Here is a 15860-nt window from a genome sequence, read left to right on the forward strand (position 1 = left end):
CATTTCTGGGTCCTCTATTCTGTTCCATTGATCTATGTGTCTGTTTTTGTGCCAGTACCACACTGTCTTGATGATCACAGCTTTGTAGTACAACTTGAAATCCAGCATTGTGATGCCCCCAGCTGTGTTTTTTTTTTTTTTTTTCCAATATTCCCCTGGCTATTCAGGGTCTTATCTGTTTCCACACAAATCTTAAGATGATTTGTTTGAACTCTCTGAAGAAAGTCCATGGTATTTTGATAGGGATTGCATTGAATGTGTAAATTAACCTGGGTAGCATATACATTTTCACAATATTAATTCTTCCAATCCATGAGCATGGAATATTTTTCCATCTCCTTGTGTCTTTCTCAATTTCTTTCAGAAGTGTTCTGTAGTTTTTAGGGTATAGATCCTTTACCTCTTTGGTTAGGTTTTTCCCTAGGTATCTTATGCTTTTGGGTGCAATTATAAATGGGATTGATTCCTTGATTTCTCATTCTTCAGTCTCATTGTTAGTGTATAGAAATGCCACTGATTTCTGGGCATTGATTTTGTATCCTGCCATGCTACCAAATTGCTGTATGAGTTCTAGCAATCTTGGGATGGAGTCTTTTGGGTTTTCTATGTACAGTATCATGTCATCTGTGAAGAGGGAGACTTTGACTTCTTCTTTGCCAATTTGAATGCCTTTTATTTCTTGTTGTTGTCTGATTGCTGAGGCTAGGACTTCTAGTTCTATGTTGAATAGCAGTGGTGAGAGTAGACATCCCTGTCATGTTCTTGACCTTAGGGGAAAGGCTCTCAGTTTTTCCCCATTGAGAATGATATTTGCTGTGAGCTTTTCGTAGATGGCTTTTATGATGCTGAGGAATGTTCCCTCTATCCTTACACTCTGAAGAGCTTTGATCAGGAATGGATGCTGTATTTTGTCAAATGCTTTCTCTGCATCTATTGAGAGGATCGTATGGTTCTTGTTGATGTGATCTATCACATTGATTGTTTTATGAGTGTTGAACCAGCCTTGCATCCTGGGGATAAATCCTGCTTGGTCACGGTGAATAATCTTCTTAATGTACTGTTGGATCCTATTGGCCAGTAACTTGTTGAGAATTTTTGGATCTGTGTTCATCAGGGATATTGGTCTATAATTCTCCTTTTTGGTGGGGTCTTTGTCTGTTTTTTGGAATTAAGGTGATGCTGGCCTCATAAAATAAGTTTGGAAATATTCCATTCCTTTCTATCCTTCAGAACAGCTTTAGTAGAATAGGTATTATTTCTTCATTAAACGTTTGATAGAATTCCCCTGGGAAGCCATCTGGCCCAGATGTGACTTGGGACGTTTTTGATGACTGCTTCAATTTCCTCCCTGGTTATTAGCCAGTTCAGGTTTTCTATTTCTTCCTGTTCCAGTTTTGGTAGCTTGTGGTTTTCCAGAAATGCATCCATTTCTTCTAGACTGCCTAATTTATTGGTGTATAGCTGCTCATAATACGTTTTTAAAATTGTTTTATTTCCTTGTATAGGTTATGATCTCCTCTCTTTCATTCATTATTTTATTAATATGAGTCTTTTTCTTTTCTTTTTAATAAGGCTGGCTAATGGTTTATCATCTTATTAATTCTTTCAAAGAACCAACTTCTGGTTTTGTTCATCTGTTCTACAGTTCTTCTGGTCTCTATTTCATTGAGTTCTGCTCAAATCTTTATTAACTCTCTTCTTCTGCTTGGTGTAGGTTTTATTTGCTGTTCTTTCTCCAGTTCCTTTAGGTGTGAGATTAACTTGTGTATTTTGAGTTGTTTTTTTGTTTTTTTGTTTGTTTGTTTTTCAATTTTTTAAGGGATGCCTGTATTGCGATGTAATTCCCTCACAGGACTGCTTTTACTGTATCCCAAAGATTTTGAATGGCTGTATCTTCATTTTCATTAGTTTCTAAAAATATTTTTAATTCTTCTCTAATTTCCTGGTTGACCCATTCATCTTTTAGCAGGATGCTCTTTAACCTCCATGTGTTTGAGTTTCTTCCAAATTTCTTCCTGTGATTGAGTTCAAAGCATTGTAGTCTGAAAATATGCAGGGGACAATCTCCATCTTTGGTATTGGTTGAGAGCTGATTTGTGACCCAGTATGTGGTCTATTCTGGAGAAAGTTCCATGTGCACTTGAGAAGAATGTGTATTCAGTTGCATTCGGATTCAAAGTTCTGTATGTATCTGTGAAATCCATCTGGTCCAGTGTATCCTTTAAAGCTCTTGTTTCTTTGATGATGTTGTGCTTAGAATACCTGTCATTTGCAGAAAGTGCCTTGTTGAAGTATCCCACTGTTAGTGTATTATTATCTAAGTATGACTTTACCTTGGTTATTAATTTATATACTTAGCAGCTCCCACATTAGGGGCATAAATATTCATGATTGTTAGGTCTTCTTGTTGGATAGACCCTTTAAGTATGATATAGTGTCCCTCTTGATCTCTGACTACAGTCTTTGGGATAAACTTTAATTTATCTGATATGACAATTGCTACCCCAGCTTTCTTTTGAGGACCATTTGAATGGTAAATGGTTCTCCAACCTTTCATTTTTAGGCTGGAGGTGTCCTTAGGTCTCAAATGAGTCTCTTGTAAACAGCAAATAGATGAGTCTTGCTTTTTTATCCAGTCTGAAACCATGTGTCTTTTGATGGGATCATTTAGCACATTCACATTCAGATTAACTATTGAAAGATATGAATTTAGTGTACTCATAATACCTATTCAGTCCCTGTTTTTGTGGATTATTTCTTTGGGCTCCTCTTTCTTTTACAGGGTCCCACTTGATATTTCTTGCAGAGCTGATTTGGTGGTCACACATATTCTTTCAGTTTCTGCCTATCTTGGAAGCTCTTTATCTCTCCTATTCTGAATGAGAGCCTTGCTGGATAGAGTATTCTTGGCTGCATGTTCTTCTCATTTAGGACCCTGAATATATCCTGCCAGCCCTTTCTAGCCTGCCAGGTCTCTGTGGAGAGGTCTGCTGTTAATCTAATATTTCTACCCATATAATTTAAGGATCTCTTATCTCATGCTGCTTTAAGGATTTTCTCTTTATCTTTGGAATTTGCAAGTTTCACTATTAAATGTCGAGGTGTTGAACAGTTTTTATTGATTTGGGGGTAGGGGAACCTCTCTATCTCCTGGTTCTGAATGCCTGTTTCCCTCCCCAAATTAGGGAAGTTTTCAGCTATGATTTGTTCAAATATGCTTTCTGTCCCTTTGTGCCTCCCGGTGCTCTCTGGAACCCCAATTATACATAGATTTTTCCTTCTGAGGCTATCATTTATTTCCCTTAACCTTTCATAATGGTCTTTTGTTTTTCTTTTTTCCTCAACTTCCTTCCTTGCCATCAACTTTTCTTCTATGTCACTCACTATTTCTTCCACCTCATTAACCCTCATCATTAGGACCTCCAGTTTGGATTGCATCTCATTTAATTGATTTTTAATTTCGGCCTGATTAGATCTAAAATCTGCAGTCATGAAGTCTCTTGATTCCTTTATGCTTTTTTCCAGAGCCACCAGTAGCTTTACAATTGTGTTTCTGAATTGGCTTTCTGACATCAAATTGTAATCTAAATTCTGTAACACTTTGGCAGAGAGTATTGTTTCTCATTTTTTCTTTTGTTGTGAGTTCTTCCTTCTAGTCTTTTTGCTCAGTGCAGAGTGGCTGTATCAGCAGACTGAGTCAAGAATATCAATCAAGTAAATTTCACCCTAGATGATATTATGAGGTCAGAGACCAGAAATTGAAAACAAAAATCAGAACAAAATAAAACAAAAGGACCACTAAAGTGAAAAATAAATTTTAAAACAACGTAGTAAAAAATAAAATGCCAAGAATCTCAAAGAAGAGAGAGAAAAAAAGGAGAGAAAAAAAGCAAAAGTAAAGAGGGAAAAAAAAAGAAAAAAAAAGGAGAGAAAAGGGGGGGGCTGGGAGATGGTGGTGGTGACAAAGTTGTAGTGGAGGGAGAATGTAGTCTACTTGAGGCATTCTAGAGGGTTATCCTCTTGGTTCTGAGTATATTAAGTTCTGTATGTTAGAAGATGCTCAGTCCCAAATTAATATAAACCAGAAATATTTGTAGAAGGCCCCAACATTGACCACCAAAACATAAATGAGATAAAAGAGGGGGACAGAATGGTAATGAGGAATCTCAAAGAATGGACCAGCACGGTATTCCACTTGGTTCTGGGTGCATGCTGCTCATGTTTTAGAAGGTATTAACTTCTGCCATTGTAGAGCAAAATGAGGCAAAGAAAACAAAAAAAAAAAAGCAAAAATCCCATATCCAATATATCTCCCAAAATTAAGCTGCTTATGTTGAAGGGAATCTAGAAGTAGAAAATATATCTAGGACCTGTAATTGTAGAAATATGAAAGTCAAAAGGAAGAAACATAAAAATGAAGAGGTGGTAAAATATTGTAGTTAAGGTGGGAAGAGAAAAAAATATTGGGAATTTTTAGTCTGATATAAAAACGTGTTGTATTGGAAAAAAAGGGGAAAAAAGATGGGGGGTATCCTCTAGTTCTATATACTGTAAATCCCTCAACTTCCCCAGTGCTTTCCATTGCTGCCTGGTCAAGAACTTGCTCTTCCCCTGTCCTTACAGCGGGTCTTCTGGGGGAGGGGCCTGCTGTGCTGATTGTCAGGTGTGTGCTCCTGGGGGAGATGCCCTGCCCCCTGCCAGGTGCATCTTAATGCAATCAGAATCTATTAAAAACAGACAACATATATAATGTGAGTAAATTACTAAAATATAGCAAAATCAAAACCCACAGGAAATCAATATATATTATTACAACTAGAGGACATATTATAAGAGCAAAGAAAGATAAAAGGGTGAAACTTTTCCATGGATGTTGGGAATTTTGCTAAACATCAAATAAGCAATCTTTTTCTAACTGAGGGAAAAATACCAATGAGACTGAATATTCTTCTGATTATTCATCTCTCAGCTGGAAATATGATTCTTATAATTACCAGTTTGAGATGAAAAATTAAAGCATCTGTTTTAATGGTCCTCTCTCTTAGACGATTAGATTTATTAGCATGTTTCTGTTTCTATGTTTATGCTTTATTATACAAATAAATTTAAACCTATATGTTCCAGAGTCTTTTTAACTTTGTTGAAAATTCTGTTTTTAATGATATTCTGATGGCTTTGGAAGTTTTAATAACTTTCCTTGGATGTTTATATATAACACATTCTCTTAAAGATAATATATTTTTTCCTTTCACTACAGTCTATACTCAATCTCCAATTTTATCTGACATTTCATTCATTTTTTTTCAGAAAGGTTTACTGAGCACCTATTATATTCCAGATACTTATCCAGATACTAGATAAATAACAGTAAACAAAATTGAGAAAACATTTCTCTTTGTTGAGTTTCAGTTACCATTTGGGTAGACAGACCACATACAAATAGCTAGTGAACTAATTATGCAGCATATTGAGAGCTTTTACATACTATGGATAAAAATAAAACAAAGAAATTGGATTAAGAAGTGCTGGTTTGTGGAAGGGCAGTTTATAATTTAAAATAGATTCTCAGGGAAGTCATCATGAAGGCATTTGAACAAACATTTAAAAGAGCTAATAGAGCAAGTCATATGCAGATTTGGGGGTGTGAAAGAGAAAAGTGTCACTAGTGGTCAAAGGGTCCAACCTGTGCAAAGGTCCTGAGGCTGAGGAACAGCGTTGCAGCCACTGTATTTAGAGTGGAGCAGACAAAAGAAGGGAAATTAATGATGAATGATGAGATTGAGAGTTAATGGAGAAAATGCAGAGGAGTATAGATAGTTTTCAACTTCTGCATAATGTGAAGGAGTTTCTAAGTTATACTAGCTCAGGGAGATAAGCATCTCTCTTCAAATATAAAGATAGATTTCAATCATCTTTATCTCCTACTCCAGTTACCAACTTGCCACATTTAGCTAGCCCTTCAGAAAAGCCATTCCCAGGTAACAGAATCACAGAAAATGTTACAGAGAGTGCAGCAATAGGGAAATTAATTTCCTTAAATGTTATTATTTTATTGATTACATGACTGCAAAGATTATATACTTATTGCTGCCATTCTAACTGGCAGCAAGGGAAGAAAATTGCACATTTGAATTCTGAAGTTTGAATTATTGAGGCAAAAACTCCTGAAGTTTTGCAGCTTTTAGATCAGTTCTGGAACAATGATGTGACCAGAAGACATTTAAGACAATTAACATAAGGCAAAATTTTAAGAATGAGAAGCTTTATTAAGAATTGTCATATTCAGAAAAGACTTTCCTTTTTTTTCTTAGTGAGTTGTACTTTGTGGTTAATATCAAGACAGTATTATAGTTATATATTGATATTATTTATCATTTGTTATGTGTATGTTTAAGATAACTAGTACATTACATACAGTTTATTTCATAGATTTTTTGTTTTCAGTTTTAAACATATATTTTGTGGGTCTAATATGAAATCCCATAATGAAGAGAAACCTTTTGTATATTATTAAAAAGTACCTGCACAGTTTTAAACTAGTAACTGTGATCAGAGCAGCTGATCAGTCTGGAATAACTTTTGTGGAAAGGTTTTCAGCTAAGGATTCTTCTGTCTACACGGGTCTACTAGTGGTTACAAAGACAAAATAAACCTCACAATTTAACAAACAAAATCTTATTTGAAAAAAAAAAAAATCTTATTTGACAGATTTGCATCCTGAAAACTTTTGTAAGTAAAAATGCAATCTCTGAAGAGAGTGATGCTTTTCCTATCTTGGGGAGCAATTTTCAGGGGAGTTATTTTTCAAAGAGCTGGGATTCTACAAAGATACTTTCCTTCCCCCCCCAAATTGGTGAAGCAATAAAAGAGACTCAGGAAAATGTTTATTGAGTGGGTATTATTCTAGTAATGAGAACAGAATTACTTTTCCCAAATTGAGAAATCAGCCTGTAGTGAGTGCTTGAACCAATTAGGCCAGATAGGAAAGACCATGTGTAATACCTCATTATATTATGTATGTACTACTTGCTAAATTCAGCCTCTTTTAATCTTGTTAGTCAAAAATATCCTTCCCATTAGACAATTTATTTGTTATATCTAGTCAACTTTTTTATTGAAACACGAGTTAAATGCAAAGAGAGTGCCTTTTCAGCAAGATTTTAATGTAGTTTCTTGCAATGGAAGAATGAAAGCCACACACTTTACCTGCTACTGAGTACAATTAAAGTATAATTAGAATCTAATGGATTTGCTGAATCATTTAATGATGAATAACATGTAATTCTGCATACTGTAAAAGGTATCTAATTGATATACTCAATTTTAGTAGCCAAATGAATACACTAATATAAGGTAACATTTAAGGATTGTCATACAAACCAGTGAATAATATGATAGTTTCAAGACTGACTGCATATGCCTACATAATCTTTTTATTTATCCTCTTTAAGGTGGAAACTGTAGTTCCTAGAGTGGAAAGTAATATTGTCTACCATAGGATACCTTTGGTTTTACAATAAAAACATTCTAAATGCTAGGATGAAATGCTTATTAAAACAATTCAATATCTTCTTCATAAGGAGCTTGAAATTATTTGTAATTTTAGTTTGATTATATTTTATATTATCAATTGTGAAAATCATTTAACCACTATGGGTGGGTAAATTAAAAATATATAAAGTACACACAAATAAAACACTGTAGGTTGGGCAATTTTGCAATGTGAGACTATAAATATGCAAGACTACTTAGCAATGTTTCACTTGGTGATTAATTGAAAGAGCTGATGTTTTATGCTAGTGAACATGAAACAATGGAGTTGAAAGGAGAGAAATATTTGGAAACTTGTCCCTTCAATTTAATTATTAATATTATTTTATTGATATTTTTGCTATCAGAACTCAATTCATAGATTTGAAATATGTTCCAGATATAAGATGATCTGTGTGGAACTGTTGCTGTCTCAGGTGCTCAGTTGAAATTAAATAGACATATGGTCTCTCTATGAAACACTTCTCATGGATTGGATGATTCAATTTTTCAACATGTTCCTGACCTTTTCAGCATTTGACCTTCTGAGTAATGTTTGTGCCCATGATTTGAATCTACCCAGGATAGTTTTTTTTTTTTTAATTTTTATTTATTTATGATAGTCACACAGAGAGAGAGAGAGAGAGAGAGAGAGAGAGAGGCAGAGCATAGGCAGAGGGAGAAGCAGGCTCCCTGCACCGGGACCCCGACGTGGGATTCAATCCCGAGTCTCCAGGATCGTGCCCTGGGCCAAAGGCAGGCGCTAAACCGCTGCGCCACCTAGGGATCCCTACCCAGGATAGTTTTGCTTGTCATCACTCTATTGTGTTACAGACTTTGGATCCATGACCATATTTCTGATTTTATAATCCCAGGAACAAATACAACATTCAACTTAGTTGTTGCCAGGATGTTTTATCTTGATCAAGCCCCTGTAAGATGTATCTTAGTTCTTGTGATTGGTAACAGGGCAACAAATGGATCAAATAAGTTAACTCAGGCATATCCATGATGAATGGCCAATAGTTAGATCCATTAAGGGATGTGAAAACAAGCAAACAAACAAACCAGTAAACTAGAGATCTATTTTTTTCCTTAGCCATGATACCAATTTTAACAAAACAAAAACTTATCATCAAGAAATACTTGTGGTTTGACATCAGCAAATTGTAGTTTGGCTTTCTTCATGTGTTTACTTCATAAATACATTCTTGGTACATTTTATGATGGTGCCATGCTGGTTTCCAAATAGTGTGTCAAACTTCTGACCTAGGCAATATGGCCTAGATATGATTTTCTCAAGTCTTCCTCACAAAGTAGAAACTATAAATCCTGGAAACAATGTAAAAGACAACCAAGTGAGATTTTTAAATTGTATAAAGAGGAAGATAAGAATGGTTAGGTGCCATAGACTGGAGGAGGAACTGAGCACCAGAGTGCCTTCTAGGCCCAACTTTCCTGACTTCCAATTTAGCAAGAGAAGGCAACCCAGATAGGCTCGTTTCTGCCCTCCATCTCTTGGGAGTACTCTCAACAATGCCAAGGAAACATAATACCAAGAGATCACCTGGGAGTGCTGCTGATAACATAGCAGAGATATAAATACATACAATAGACTCTCATTTTTCTCATAAGTGTTATAAATCTTATTTGATAATTCCAACAAAAATATAGCAATTTCTGATACTTAGGACAATGATGTTTAAAATTGGGATCAGATTGCAAGTAAGATATCTACAGTCATTTGAAGTGGTAAAATATTATACCAGTGACAATACTATGTCAATCTACATGTGTATATTGTAATACACATAGAAACCATTAAAAATATATACAAGAGGCACACTCAAAGATACTATAAGTAAAACATGATAGAATTCCAAAAAATGTTCAAGTAACCTATAACAAGGTAAGAAAAGCAAAATGAATCAGTATTTTGTATCGTTTGGGTAAATATCCTTTGGGTAAACACTCTGATGTTTATAACAGTGTTATCAATAATAGCTAAATTATGGAAAGAGTTCAAATTTCCATTAATTGATGAATGAATAAAGAAGATATGGTATATATCTCTATCTCTAGCTAGCTAGCTATTATCTATCATCTTTATATGCAAACACATATACAAAGGAATATTACTCAGCTATCTAAAAGAATGAAACTTGCCATTTGCAATGATGTGAATGAAGCTGGAGTGTATTATACTAAATGAATTAAGTAAGGCAAAGAAAGATAAACACTGTATGATTTCACTCATATGTGGAATTTAAGAAAGAAAACAAGTGAACATAAGGGAAGGAAGGGGAAAAAAGAGAGGCAAGCAAACTATAAGAGACTCTTAACCAAAAAGAACAAACTAAAGGTTGATTGTGGGAAGGTGGGTTAAATCAGCAATGGGTATTAGGAAGGATACTTGTTGTGATGAGTATGGGTATTATAGGTAAGTGATGAATCGCTAATTTCTACTACTTAAACTAATGTCACACTATATGTTAACTAACTAGAATTTAAATAAAAATTTAAAACTAAACAAAACAAAAAAAGAAATGAAATGGAAGATCCAGAAACAAAGGAAAGAAAAAAAAACCCAAATTTTAAAATGATAGTCTTAAAGGTAATAAATCATTACCTTAAGTATAAATGGTCTAAATATACCAATGAAAAATAGAGATCAGCAGACTAAATTAAAAAAGGAAAAACAAAGAAAAAGGTCAAGGTCTAGCTCTGTGTTTTTTACAAAAAAAAAACACTTCAAATTCAACAGCGTTTGTAGATTGAAAATTAAATGATGGAAAATAATGCCAAATAAATATTAATAAAATAAGGGGGGATGGCTATATTATTTTCTGATAATGTAGAACTCAAAGGAAAACCAATTAGTACTGACAAAATGGTACATAATAAAAAATAAAATACCTGATCCAGTAGGAAGACATAGTGATCTTAAATTTATACACATCAAACACCAAACCTTTAAAATGTAGAATGCAAACTGATAGCTGATAGAACTGAAAGAAGAAACAAATAAGCCCACAATTTTATTTAAGTATTTCAACACCCTCACTCTAACAAACTATAGAACTATTAAACAGAAAATCAGCAGTGTTATAGAAGATCTAAGCAAGGCAATCCACCAAAAGGATCTAATTAACATATGTAGAAACACCATTCAACAAAAATGAAATATACATATTTTTCCTCAAGGTGACATTGAACTTTCACTAAGAAGACCCTATCTGGAGCAATAAAAAACCTGAAAAGCTTAAAAGAATTGATTTCACACAAACTATGTAAAATAAATCAATCTAGAAATCAGTGCATGATTTGCAAGACAACAGGTGCATACCTAAATGCATGGAAATTAAATCATAAACTTCTAACTTCAGAAAAACTCTCAAGGAAATAAGAATATATAGAACTAAATGAAAATGAAAATATTAAGTTATGTGGGATATAACTAAAGCCATGCTAAAGAGAAAATTTATGGCACAAAATCCTTACATTGAAAAAAGGAAAGGGTCTTAAATCAATTATAGTAAGTTCCTCCTTTAAGAAATAGGGAAAGTGGGTAGCCCAGGTGGCTCAGCGGTTTAGCGCTGCCTTCAGTCCAGGGTGTGATCCTGGAGACCCGGGATCAAGTTCCACGTCAGGCTCCCTGCATGGAGCCTGCCTCTCCCTCTACCTGTGTCTCTGCCATTCTCTCTCTCTCTCTGTGTCTCTCATGAGTAAATAAATAAAATCTTAAAACAAAAAAAAAAAAAAGAAAGAAATAGGGAAAGTAAAAGCAGAGTAAACCCAAGCAAGCAGAAGAAAGGAAGGAACAAGATAACAACAGAAATTGATGAAATTGAAATAGGAAATCAGGAGAAAAAATCAAATAAACAAAAACTGAAAAAATATTAGTAAGATTCATTAGCATCCTAGCAAGGCATACAAAAATAAAAAGAAAGAAGACACAAATCATCAATATCAGGAATTATAACAAGATTTCACTAGAGATACTGGTCTACAAAAGAATATTAAAAGTTAATAGTAGGGATAACTTTAGGCTAATAAATTCAACAACTTATAAAAAATGGGCCAATATTTCAAAATTCATAAACTACTAATACTCAAGCAAGATGAAATAGATAATTTAATTTTTTTTTTTTTTTAGATTTTATTTATTTATTCATGAGAGACACAGAGAGAGAGGCAGAGACAGGCTGAGGGAGAAGTAGGCTGCATGCAGGAAGCCTAATGTGGGACTCCATCCCCGGACTCCAGGATCATGCCCTGAGCCTAAGGCAGACGCTCAATGGCTGAGCCACCCAGGAATCCCTTAAATAATTTTTAATAATCATTAAAGAAATTGAGTTTCAAAAAAAAGAAAGAAATTGAGTTTCTAATGAAAATACTGAAAAAAAAAACCCAACCTCTGAGCCCAGATAACTTCATTAAGTCTACTAAATATTTATAACAGAATTAACACTGACTCTATACAATCTTTTCCATAAAATAGCAGAGAACATATCTGAACTCATTTCACGAGCTTATCTTTATCCTGATAGAAAAATCAGACAAAGGCAATATAAAATAAAGAAAAAGAAAGAATGAGAGAGAGAGAAGGAGGGAAGAAAGAAGGAGAGATAGAGAGAGAGGAAACCAACCTATCATCCCTCATAAACTTAGCCACAAAAATCGCCAACAAAATAAAAACAAATCCAGCAAAGTATAGAAGGACATATCCACCTTGATCAAGTAGAATTTATTGCAGGTATGCAAGCAAGACTAGCTTAAGATTTAAAGGTCAATGTAATTTACCATGTATCAGGCTAAACTGGAAAAAATCATATGATCATATAAATTGATAAAGGGAAATATTTGCCAAATCCAAAGTTTACTCATGATAAAAGAATGGTGCAAGCTAAGGATAAAAAGAACTACCTCAACTTGATAAGGAATATTTCCAAAGAATCTTCAAACTTAATGGTAAAAAGCTGAATACAAATACTGTGTGATTTCACTCATATGCAGAATTTGAGAAACAAAACTGATGAACATAGGGGAAGGGAAGTAAAAATAAAATAGGATTAAAACCGAGAAGGAGGCAAATCATAAGAAAGTCTTAACTAGAGAGAACAGAGTTGCTGGAGGGGAGGTGAATGGGGGATGGGGTAACTGGGTGATGGGCATTAAGGAGGGCACTTGATGTAATGAGCACTGGGTGCTGTATGAGACTGAAGAATCATTATATTCTACTCCAAAATTAAGAAAACACTATATATCAACTCACTTGAATTTGAAAGAAAAGGGAAAAAAAGAACAAAGCAAAATGCGGATTCTTATTCTTATTTGACATAGTCCTAAAAGTTCTACCCACTGTAACAAGTCAAGAAAAAAACATGAGAGACAAATAGATTGGAAACCAAAAACAAAATGTCCCTATCTGCAGATGGCGTGATTGTTTACATTTGAAATCCAAGGGATTTATAGAAATGCCTAGAACTAATACATGAGTTAAACAGGTTGCAGGATACAAATCAATATGTAATTATCAGGTTCACCTCTATATAACAGTAACACTGTGAGAACCAAAACTGAAAACACAACACCATTTATAATTGTTCCCTAAAATGAAATATTTATGTTTAAACTTAATAAAGCATATCCAGGGTCTGTAGGATTAAAATATAAATACATATTATAAAATATAAATCTTAAAAAATGATGAAAATAATCAAAGGAAACCTAAATAAATGGAGAGATATGCTATGCTCATGGTTCATAAAGCCCAACAGTTCTCCCCAAACTGATCCACAGAGTTAATGTAATTGCTATCAAAATCCACACAAAGTTTTTTGTAAATATAGGCAAGCTTATTCCAAAGGTTATATGGAAAGGGAAAGCATAGGTTCTGGCATCACTCAATCAATGTTGAAAAAAGAAGAATCACTCTACACAATATCAAGGCTTACTATTAAGTACAGCAATTAAAGTATAGTATTGTTGGAATGGTAGACACATACATCAATGAAACACAACAGAGAACCCAGAAACAAACCCACAGAAACATGCCCAACTGATTTTAAAAAGATGCAAAAGCAATTATTTGGAGGAAGTATAAACTTTTATTTTTTTAAATTTTTTTATTAATAATAAATTTATTTTTTATTGGTGTTCAATTTGCCAACATACAGAATAACACTCAGTGCTCATCCCGTCAAGTGCCCCCCTCAGCGCCCGTCACCCATTCACCCCCACCCCCCGCCCTCTTCCCCTTCCACCACCCCTTGTTCGTTTCCCAGAGTTAGGAGTCTTTATGTTCTGTCTCCCTTTCTGATATTTCCTACCCATTTCTTCTCCTTTCCCTTCTATTCCCTTTCACTACTATTCATATTCCCCAAATGAATGAGAACATATAATGTTTGTCCTTCTCCGATTGACTTATTAAACTTTTAAATGGACTTAATGAAGCAATTGGGCAATACGGCACTCATAAATTAAAAAAAAACAAAAACAAAAACCTGAACCTAAACCTCATATACTATGCCAAAAATTAAGTTGAAATAGATCATAAATTTATTTATTTATTTATTTATTTTATTTTATTTTTCTCATTTGAGAATTTTATTGGTCAAGGAGAAAGGAAGTCAGGCAGCCCCCCAGCTTCCCGCCCAGGGTTCCACAAGCTCTCACTGCTTCCTGTTGCCATTGATGCTCCAGGGACTCTGGAATGCCTTGAGCTTGGGTCTGGTGCTGAGACATGCCACATACTGAGAGCAGAGGGAAGGAGTCCAGGCAGCTGGGGCCAGGACCTGGTGAATCAGCAGGAAGTCCACAAAGGAGATCTGGTTGCCCACGATGAATGCCTGGCCCCCCTCATTCTGGGACAGAGCGTTTCAAAAGGCTTCAGGTAACCTGATAGTGCCTTCACATACTCCTCCTTTCCTGCCTCGTAGTTAGTGTAGATGAGGAGGATCTATTTGCAGTGGAGATCCTCTACAACATCGTTCACTACATCCAGCAAGGCTGCCTCCTGCTGGTCCTTCCTGTAGAGCCCAAGGGAGTGGCCCAGGTGTCCTAGGATGGCATTGGACTGGTACAGGGTGAGGTCTCCTTCCTGGAACTTGGGGAGCTGCCCATACAGACAGGAGACCTTGAGTGAGTCCTTCATCCCTGTCTCCATGGTCACCACCTCCTTCTTCCAGCTCTGGCCCTGGTCAGCCAGCAGCATGCGCATGGCCTCACAGTGCCCTCAAACAGGGAAGTAGATGGTGGTGTAGGGTGGCATGGGGGCAGCGCAGGTGGCGGTGGCAGTAGGAGTGGTAGCAGCAGCGGCAGCCTAAATAAATTTCAATGTAAAGCCAAAAGCTATAAAACTTAGAAAAACTCACAAAGGAGATTATCTTCAGAATGTTGGTATGGGCCAGTCGTTTTTAGACTTGACACCAAAGGTAAGACTGATAAAAGGAAAAATTGATAAATTAAACCTTATCAAAATTAATTTTTTGAGTGGTACATTTGTGGTGGGAATATAAGATGGTACAGCCATTCTGGAAATCAGTTTTGCAGTTTCCTAAATAAGTATACATGTAATTTCCATATGATCCAGTAACTGTTCTCTTGGGTATTTATTCCTGAGATATGGTTACTTATAATCATACAATATCTGTACATGAATGTTCACAACAACTTTATTTATGATTGCCAAAAACAGAACAACTCAGATGTCCTTTTTTTTTTTCAGATGTCCTTTACTGAATGAATAAACTGCTTCATCCATACCATGAAATACCAATCAGCAATAAAAAGGACTGCCCTAATTATACACTTAATAATTAAGGAACTATACAAAGTGAAAAAGCCCATCACAAAAGGCTATAATACTCTACACTTCAACCTAATGACATTGAAAAGGCAAAATTAAAGAAATGAAAAACTATTAGTGATTGCCAGAGATTAGGGGCAAGAGTGCATGTGTGTGTTTGTGGGGGGGGGGGGGGTAGTGTTAGAAGGTAGAGGATGGAAGAGTAAAGTATCCCCCCAACTGAGAAGGCACTTGGAGACCAGAAAAGGAATCAGGACACTGCTTCCAATTTATACAGAGTTTTATTCAGAGTAACTTACTGACATAGGGTGATCTGGTGGAGGATAATCCATGGCAGCTGCATACTTATTTTCCACAAAGTCCAGGCCTTTGTCCACAGATTTTATAGAGCAAGTGGCATTGTAATGAAATCAAAGTGTTCCCATATTCAAAATGTTTGCCTGCACTTAATTGGCAGCTTGCATTTAATTAGATCTTGTGGCACCATCTTTGCATTAGGAAGGGGAAAGACTTCATTATC

General features: G+C 35.3%; 1 pseudogene; it reads right to left on the reverse strand.

Annotated features, from left to right (window-relative positions):
- Positions 1 to 14204: 14204 nt before the first annotated feature.
- On the reverse strand, positions 14205 to 14803 carry LOC144303956 (glutathione S-transferase P pseudogene; annotated as a pseudogene).
- Between the last annotated feature and the right edge of the window lie 1057 nt (positions 14804 to 15860).

The sequence above is a fragment of the Canis aureus genome, chromosome 33 (genome assembly GCF_053574225.1).
Source record: "Canis aureus isolate CA01 chromosome 33, VMU_Caureus_v.1.0, whole genome shotgun sequence".
In the NCBI taxonomy this organism is placed as follows: domain Eukaryota; kingdom Metazoa; phylum Chordata; class Mammalia; order Carnivora; family Canidae; genus Canis; species Canis aureus.